Here is a 9,544-nt window from a genome sequence, read left to right on the forward strand (position 1 = left end):
CTCTTAACTTCTCCCTGTTGTTGAGACCCATAAAGCAGCAAGACTAGTAAGATTTCACACACAGGAGGAGAGTATATGTGTCTCTTGTCCTCCTGACATGTTGTGACAAACAAGCATATTTGCAGGAGAAACACCCACACAGGAACAGCCCATGGAGTCTCTACTTAAAAAAAATACTCCCAAATAATCAAATGGTCCATAAGACGCATGGGGACAACGAGGATGAGAAAACTCATCCTGAAGGAGTGTCGGGCTCCAAGAACCACCAGTTTCTACATGACAACTAGAAAATTAAGAGGTCTAGCTGCACCAAATGCAGAGCCCCTGGGAAGTCAGCAGAGAACAAAGATTAACATGCTGGAGCAGAGGTGGGTGGAGAAATTATGAAATACATATAGTAAAATACATAATTACAAGGCAAACCTACAGGTAGCAAAACAAGTTCTACGATGATTCCAGAGTTAAATGCTAACTTAGGAATCAATAATCAGAGAGTTGGTTGGAGATTAAAAAAACCCCAAACAAAAAAAACCCACCATATACAGAGGAGAAAACCCACAAAAAAGCACAAAGATTGCCCTACGACTTAGCACCATTTTAAATACCCACACCAAGAAGTAAGTTTTACATATAAAGTGCTTCCCAAGTGGACCCTCCACTGCCATGTGTTTAGAGGACTGGGAATGGGCGACTGAGTACATGAGATCGACAGGGGTGCTTTAAAACAAGAGTTGGCAGAGCAGGTCTGGATTCCAAACGGGATGAAAAGCTCTTGCTGGTCAAGAAACGTGCATTCTAAGACCCAATCTCAAACATCATGAGAAAGCATCACACTGCGTAACACAGCATGGCAGGCCACCTGTATAGATCGCACCACCAAATATCTCACACACTACAGCCACAGAATCAGTCATTTATTTTCTATTACACTGAAAACATATTAATAACAAAGCAGAGAGAAGGCAAGTTAACCTGATAGTTAAGTTCAAATTGTAATTCATAGATCCTAAGTAGGCAAGTCAAAGGAGGGGGGAACCATATATATATGGGTAATTTTTAACACATATATATATTAAAATAAATAAAAATGTGGTTGCATGAACAAGAGGTAGTATGCATTCACAGCATGTCTTTAAATAATATTTCTGGTAAAGGCAAAATATCCTTTAGCGTTAATGTGTGAGAATTTTAAGAAGTAAAAAAAAAAATCACAAAGAAAATTGGGTATTCAAATACCCAAAAGTCTGCCTGAATAACTTTAAAGGAAAGACTTAACGTTTTATTTCCATCACAGATTACTCTCCGTAGTGCCCCTAACGGGTACTCTTAGGTAAGCACCTCATAGCTATTTTTCCAGGACAAGACATTTCACAGTTTTTGTGGTTTTACAGCCTCTCTCAGGAGCTTCTGATGCTCCTGAGCAAGAGACAGGCCCCCTCCCTCCCCGCTCCAAGGCGACGGCCTCCCGCGGGCAGGGCACCGCGGCCGGGGCACCGCGGCCTCCCGCGGGCAGGGCACCGCGGCCGGGGCACCGCGGCCTCCCGCGGGCAGGGCACCGCGGCCGGGGCACCGCGGCCTCCCGCGGGCAGGGCACCGCGGCGCGCACGGCAGGCCGAGCTGCGGCGAGCCCTGCCGGGACACCCCGCCGGGACACCCCGCCGGGACACCCCGCCACGCTGCCGACTCCCGCCAGCCCGTGCCGCTCCTTCAGCGGTTATCGTGGCTCAGAGCTGAGGAGTGACTGTGGAATTCTGCAACAAGCAGCACTGAAGCAGAAGAGGCGATTATTGCCTCCCCCTGTCCATCCCTCCTGGGAGCAGAAACAGGAGTGCTTCCAAAAGGACACCTTAGGTTTCTCAGTCTTATGCTAAAGGGTCCAACAACAGAAGCTCTGGTTGGTAATTTTAAAAGGGCAGCACTAAGGGCCAAATGCGCAAGGCCCTGACTGAGAAACTATTCCCCAAATCTGAAGCTGGCAGGAGCAGGCCCTGCAGAGGAGCCCGTCCGCCTCCCCACTCACCTGAGTCCAGTAAGCTGGTTTTGTTACTGTCATCACTACGGCACCTGGGAAACGCCACCAAGGGCCACAGCCCTACCGTACATGCGGCAGCTCTGCTCTGCGGCAGAGGAAGAACAGAGCTCAGCCCTGAAGTTCACAACCTAAGCATAAGATCAGATGTACAAGGTGGCAATATGATTACGATTCAGTTTTATGCCTCAGCTCTTTGGGTGCTGATCTCTCAGGAGAGAAGTATAGTGTGTATTTCAGGGGGGCTGAAATGTCACTTCTGGGATTGATCCTTCCCATTCCACTTCTCTTTCCCTGGAGTACAAGAAAAACTCCATCCAGGTATGGCCAATCTTCACAAAACATTATTCCAAGACAGGGAAGTAACAGAATTTATTGACAAAGCAAATTTCGCCAACATGTTATGAATGTAGTTGAGCGAGATTGTGTCAAAGGCAGAGAAAAAGATGCTGCAGTAATCAAAATGCAGAAGAACAAGGCCCAAAAAGTTAATTTTAGCTGGGTGAATGGGTAGCAAGAGCCACAACATAAGGAATTTTATACACTAAGAACTGGAAATATTTAGACTCAACACAAAGAGCACCAAATACCTACATCTAACATACGAATTATGGATTTAGCAGCAGACAGTAGAGATGACTTGCTGTGCAAAACAAGCAGTGATTTAAGCAGATGTTTCGGCTACCAGCATCTTCGGTTTTCCTTGACGGATAATAAGCAGGCAGACTATTTTAGAGTTTGACTTCACTCCCAAATGGTGTACTGTATTATTTTTGCTATATTAGAGAGGTTTTTTTTCTGTAGATCTTTCTTAGACTATACACAGTACGTTGTCAGTTCTTGAACTATAGGATGTAGCACAGCTCAAGAAAGCAAATTATTTCTACAGCTGTTTTAAAAGAGATCGGACTACAGCAAATATACAGAAGAGATCGCTCCTACCACACTTGATGAGCAAGACGAACAAAAGCAACAGGTCAAAACCGCAACAGAACCAACTAGGTATTTCACATCTGGTTTCCTGTGTTTACCCCACGGTTCTGCCTGAATGAAATTGGGTGAATTCCTCCCAGTTTGCATTTTTATCTGGGGGAAAGGAGGGGCAGCGAACAGCGCCGTCCCCAACACGTCTGTCGGACAGGCACCTTGGTTCAGCATGAACTACCACCTCACTGGATTTACACAATATTTTTTGGCAATGACATTGTGTTGCTGACTCATTCAGTCTGTGACTGGTAATAACTAACAATCCCTTCTGGTATTATTGACTAGTAACAACTTTCATCACTTTATACCATGCTCTGGTTATCTTCCTCCCACAGGAGCCACTTGACAAGGTTGGTTTGTTTATTGATGCCAGTTCCTTTCTCTGTGTTACAGCTTCCTAACCCTGTTCTCTATGCATTGGATACCTATTGGTGACACATTAGCTTAACCCTGTTATCAAACTTACTCTTAAGCTGAAATACTGTTCTCCACTGCATTTAAAACACTCACTAATACAGCACCAATAACAAATCAAGAAGAAAAGTATTAATCACCATTTTCCAACATCCCTGGCAGCTGTTCAACCTTTTTTTAAATATAATTTTATCTACTGCTTCCCTACAAAAACATCTCTGTGCCCATTGATCTTGGGAGCTCTTAGAGGGGAAAGACAAAGACAAGAAAAATTTAAAAGCGAAGGTAAAATTTGATTTCTTTTCCAACTCATACCCGACTTGCCAACTGCTGAGAATACTTTTCTTGTTCTGTTTGCAAAGAACAACAGATAAAACTCAATCCCCATTTTTGCCCGATGCACAGTTCTCTTCTCTAGACAGGAGCACACTGCTGATGTTTATTTCACTGTTATTTGAGGGTTGTCATCACGGTGGGGCAGAACCCTCAAATCCAACTCTGCTATTGTCTCTAGGCACTCCAAATCTTGATCGTCTTTTTTTGTGGTGCTCCCATTATTGTAAAATGAGACATCCATGAATTCATAGCTTCCTTCAGCACAGATAGTGACAAAGGGATTGCTTTATAGTTTTTCAGTATGACTACATCGTAATCCAGGTTTCCTAATCTCTGATTATCACTTCCAAAATTTGTAATTAAAACTGTCATTACGTAGGAACTTCATCTGTAAAGAGCCATAAGGCCTGCCACCAAAGAAACCTTTACAAAAACAGAGACAAACACAGGCTGCTTTTCATTTTTTTAAAGCATTTGGATACCATCAATTTGCATTCAATAGCTTTGATTTAACAAAGACCTTTTAACTGTTTCTGTTTCAAGGCTGGATTTGTCCCATTGACCACAAGACAAATGAAAAATGGTCGTGTTTTCATCTTTAAAACGCACTACTTAGCAGGAAACATAATCTGGTTCAGAGTTGTTATTTGAAGGAAGCAGGTTAGGTTTTGCTTATGGTATTAACACAGCTCTGTTGATTCCCAAATGGTCAGAATTGATTTGTACGAGTATTTAAGCCCCCAGTATCATTACATCACGTTTATAAAATATCTGTTCACAACTGCCCTCATCCTCTGAGCTCATGCACTAAACACAGCTTTTCACAATGTACTATTATTTTCAGTCTGTTCCAAGAAGCAGAGGCTGCAGGAGAAGGCGAACCCTTTTTTGTGTGTGGTTTCAGGCTTTCCTCTTCATTTTTTTAATGCAAGACGCGCTCCAAAGCCCCCAACACTGCCCTCTGAAGGAGTATGCAAGTTAACGTACCCAGCTTCAATACCGCCCGTTCCAACCCAAGCACTCAAATAAAGCTTTTAGCTAGGAAAAGATGTATTCGTTATCTCAAAAGGCCCTATGCCAGGGAAGGAACGTGGAATAAAAACCAAAAAGATGCAAAAACAGCAGAGGAGAGAAAATGATAATCACATTCCTGACAGAATCACATCACCAAATCCAGACGTGTGTGATCAATGGGCTATTTCATGTGGGCTGTTGTTTTACACCGAAGGGAACAGAAAAAAAAAGGATGTTTTGCAGCATATGCGGCACCTTTTTTGAGGTGGTTTCCTCTTACCTACTGGCAAGTCACCTTTCGCAACAGCCAGCGCGGAATCCCCTCCCCTGCGCGCTCCCTCACCTGCCGCGCTAGCGCCCGGACGCTGCCCGGCCCGAGCAGCCTGCGAGCCCCGGGACCGCCCGGCAGCGCGGGCTGCGGCAGCGCGGGGCCGCCGGGGCCGCCCATCCCGCGGCGGGCGCGGCGCCTCAGCACCCGCGGAGCCGCTGCTGGGGCCGGGCGCACGGCAGGAGGCTCCCGCCGCCGGCGCCGAGGCTGCGGCGCCCCTGGCCGCGTCCCCGGGCGCGCCCGGCCCGGCGGCGGGGGGTCGCGGCGGCATGGTCCCCGCCCGCTGCCAAGATGGCCGAGCGCCAGCTCCACAATGCAGCCGCTCGGCCTCCCACCGCGCCGGGCGGGCGGAGCGGGAGGCTGCGGCTCGGTAACCAGCCACCGAGCTGCCGGGGATTCTCCTCGGCACGGCCGCGCTGGGCCACGGGACAGCGACCCGCGACAACGGGGCGCGGCGACCGCGGCACCGGGCCGCAGAACCTTCTCGGCGTCCCAGCCGGTCCCAAGACCCCGGCCGGGCCCGCGGGGCCGCCGCCACCCGCCCAGCGAGGCGCGGGCGCAACGCGTACGGCGCGGAGGGCAAGATGGAGCCTCGTCGGCGCGCCCGCCGGGCGCAGCGGCCCGCGGGGGCGGGAGCGGAGACTGCTGCTCCCCCCGCCGCGCCGCATCCGCGGCCGTGCCGGTACCTGCGCAGGGGCGGAAGGCTTCGTGCCGCGAAGTCTCTGGTGCCGGACCGGGCTGCTGCGGGGCGGGCGCTGCGGAAGGACGCGGGCGCTGCTGCGGAGGCCGGTGCCGGGCTGCGCGCGGCCGATGCTCCGCACTCTCCTCTCTGTCTCCCTCTAGCTCCCACCGCTATTTAAGCAGCCACCACCTCCGGCGGCCACGCCACATGGGCTGACAGTTTACTCCTCGTTGCAGTCCAATGAGAGCCGGGGCAGGACCGCCCCGAGCCGGCCCCGGGGTGATGCCAACGCCTGCCCGCCGGAGCCGCTCCGCGGGAGGAGGGGGCCTTGGCCAGGCCGGGCAGGACCCAGCCGTACCCTCGTGCCCGCGGCCCCGGGCCAAGCTCTCGCGCCCCGCCCCGTACTGGGGGCCGGGCGCTGGGGGGCACGTCTGGCTTCGGGCCGGCCTGGGCGCGGTGAGGCAGCGCCGACCCACTGCGGGCGAGGGCCGGGTCGTGTCCCCCTCCCGCCGCCCCGCGGGTGCGCTCGCTTCACCAGGGAACTACTGCCGCGCCGGCACCATGGCCCAGCGGGGCACGCGGGCGCCGGGCCAGGCGGGAGCGGGTTGCGGAGCGCCCGCGCGCGCCCGCGGCGCACAAAGGGACGCCGGGCTGGACGCGCAATCCCGTGCCGGCAGCCAATCCGGAGGCGGGAGCGTGTGGGCGGGGGCGCGGCTCTGCCAATCGCGGGGCCCGTGGGTGTTGCTAGGCGATAGGGCGATGTGGTGACGGCTGAGGGGACGGCGGGGCCGCCGGAGGAGCGAGCAGCACCCGGCGCTCTCCGGTCGTTCACCCCGGCGGAGCGCGGTCCCGGGGTTACCACAGGGCAGCGGGCACGCCGGACAGGGATGCGCTGCCCCGTGCTCGGGCCTGTCGCGCCGCCGGGACCGGCGGCAGCAGACGGTCCGGAGGCGGGGGGACCAGACACTCGCTCCTCGGCGCGGCCGGGTACGCCCGCCCTTGCAAAGGGCAGAAAAGCGGAGGACCACTCTGCTTGCAGACACTTTTTGTCCACTTTCTCGATAACTTTCACTCCTTAAATTAAAGCCAAACAGTAAACAGAGTTTATTTTTGGTCTGTATTTCCTATGATTGCTACTCCAACACCAGAACACCCATCCCGCCTTTCGGTCGGCAGAGCGTGGGCCCAGGATGCGAAAAACCCGCAGCTTCCCGCACCCGCGGGTCCCGGTGCCCGTGCCTTCCCTGCTGCCTTTATCCACGTATTCCTCAATACTGCAGTAGTTTTTTAGCCTTTTGATAACAACAACATTCAGCAACTTTGTTTTACCTTTTCAGTACTCAGTGACTGGCTGGAATTCTCTCTTTTATGGTCTCCCCTTTCTTTGTACAGCTCAACACCACCCACAGCTCTACCTTGGCACCACTCTTTCATCTCTTTTTTAAGAATCAATGCCCAGTTTTTAAAACATTTTGGTCACAAGAGAAATAGATGAGAATTTCCCCCCTGCATTTAGTACACAGCACAACTTCCCCACCCAGGATCCAAGCAATATGTTCTTTATTGTTGTTATGCATAGTTCCTCAATTGTCAGCATACTTATGCCACCTTCTTACAATTACACTGAAAAAAACGTACTATGATTGAACTACTTTTTTTTTTTTTTTTTTTCTATTACAACTAAACCAAAATCGAACAGTCAAGGGCTATCAGCGCTCCTTACCTGCAGCTGCCTTAAGGAAACCTGTTTCTCAGGGACATTGCGTTTCTGGGAAGAGAGGCCAGCATGACCAGGCTTGCCAGGTCACACACCGGGGGGTGACGGTGGAGCCAAACAACCACAAAAAACCCAAAACTCCCTCAATCAAGCAAACAAAAAAAGCCTAAAAAACCTGCAAAGAAACCTACACAAAGGCATTTCTGAAGTCTGCAGCCCATGAGCTAATATCCGTGATATACAGAATGAAGAGCAATGTTTTCCAGGCTCAGATGTAGTGTTATTTAGACTGTGGAAAAAACTGCTCTTTTTCTAAGGGCACGCTCTGTTTAACACCTGCAAATGCACAGAATCTCATAGCACTGAAACAGTGTATCTCCACATTCAATATTAAACACGGAATTGCAAATTTAGAAAATCATTTTTCACCATAATCTACAACTATTAATAACTTTGGAATTTACACACTGTTTTCTAGAAACAACGAGTGAGAGCTGTAGCTGGTGCAATCTGGGCCAAAATTCCTGTATTTGTTAGAAACCGCTATGCTTTGAGCTACAGAAAGAGCTCATTCAGGGCCCGGTTCAAGGGAAGGCACCACGTTGTTTCAGCTCATGAACAATCTTGAATTACAGGATTTTCAAGTAATTAAAAGATTTAAAGAGAAGCTCACAAGGTCTCTCAGGACTCATATTGATTTGATAGCATGTCAGTGAAATTTATTCCAGATCTAGCATCATAGCACCTTTGCATTAAAGCAAAACATTTTCATCAGGAAGTAGAAAAATAATTATTCAAATTTTCAAAATCATTACTAGCACGTTGTCAGATGCCAAAGAGCAGCTGCTTGCAAAGCGTACCAGGAAAGCGATTCTCAAAAGAAAAGTGCTCTCGGGTAGGCAGCTCTCTTCCTCCATTCATCCTGGGTAGATTTCATGGTTTTAGCAGCACCTGAGAGACGCGCGTCACTCGGGTGACACCACGGACAGAGCCCCTGGCCGGGAGGCGCCTCCCGAGGGCGCCTGGGCCGGCCCCTCGGCGCGGGCAGCGGCAGCCGGAGCCGCTTGCCCAGGCCCATGTCTAGTGGGGCTTCGATGTTTCCACAGATGGGGACTCCAGAACCGCTCTGGGCAACCTGTTCCAGCGCTTGACCCTCCCCACAGTAGAAAAGGTTTTTCTGGCGTTTTTCATGTGCATTTCCTTTACTTATAGTAAAGTTCATCACTCTAATATCCCAAGACAGTTCAGCATTACTGGAAATGTTACAAAGAGACGCTGATTACTTGTTTCAGTGTCCTGGTGTGTTCATAACTATATAGATATCCCTCATTACATCACAACTCATTCCAGTTTTCTTTTAGTTTCATCTGTTGTAAGACTTATTTCTTACAATGCTTCTGTATGGTTTTAAGTGTTGCTAATGAATATGTTTTGCACTGCTTTGAACTCTATGCAACCTCCTGTTAAAGAAAAATATAATTACTGGTGTGGCAACAGAAGTTTAATATACTATTCCATGCTGTCTAAACAAGCAGAAAGAGCTACAGAAGATGAGAAACAATACAGATTCAAGTGTAGTCTTTTCAAAGCCCCTTCAAGTAAAAAAATAACTGCACAGGATTAACAGTTGCGTTATTAAATATAAGAAAACAAGTAGGTTGAAGCATCCCTCTTATAAGCTTAAATCACATCTAAAGTTTCTCAACAAAATGTTTGCTAAAGACCTGCAAATGCTGCCTTAAAGGCACAAGGCTTTACATACGTATTGACTGGGCATTTCTAAATCCACAGTGCAAGCAATAAGAAACATATATATTTAAATTAAGTATTAACAGTGGAGACTGTAATCTCATAATGTACATAGATTAACCCTTTATTTTAGGGTTCACAGTATGAAACAGGGTATTTTTTATCTTTTCTGGCTGCAACCATCCCAACTCGCCATACAAAAATCAAGCTGATATTTAGATCTGATTTATAGATTTCAAGGTTAGTTAATAGCAAGTGTGGACCTGGAACTTGCTGCCAACAAAGAAA

Source organism: Nesoenas mayeri (assembly GCF_963082525.1).
Source record: "Nesoenas mayeri genome assembly, chromosome: 19".
Taxonomy (NCBI): Eukaryota; Metazoa; Chordata; class Aves; order Columbiformes; family Columbidae; genus Nesoenas; species Nesoenas mayeri.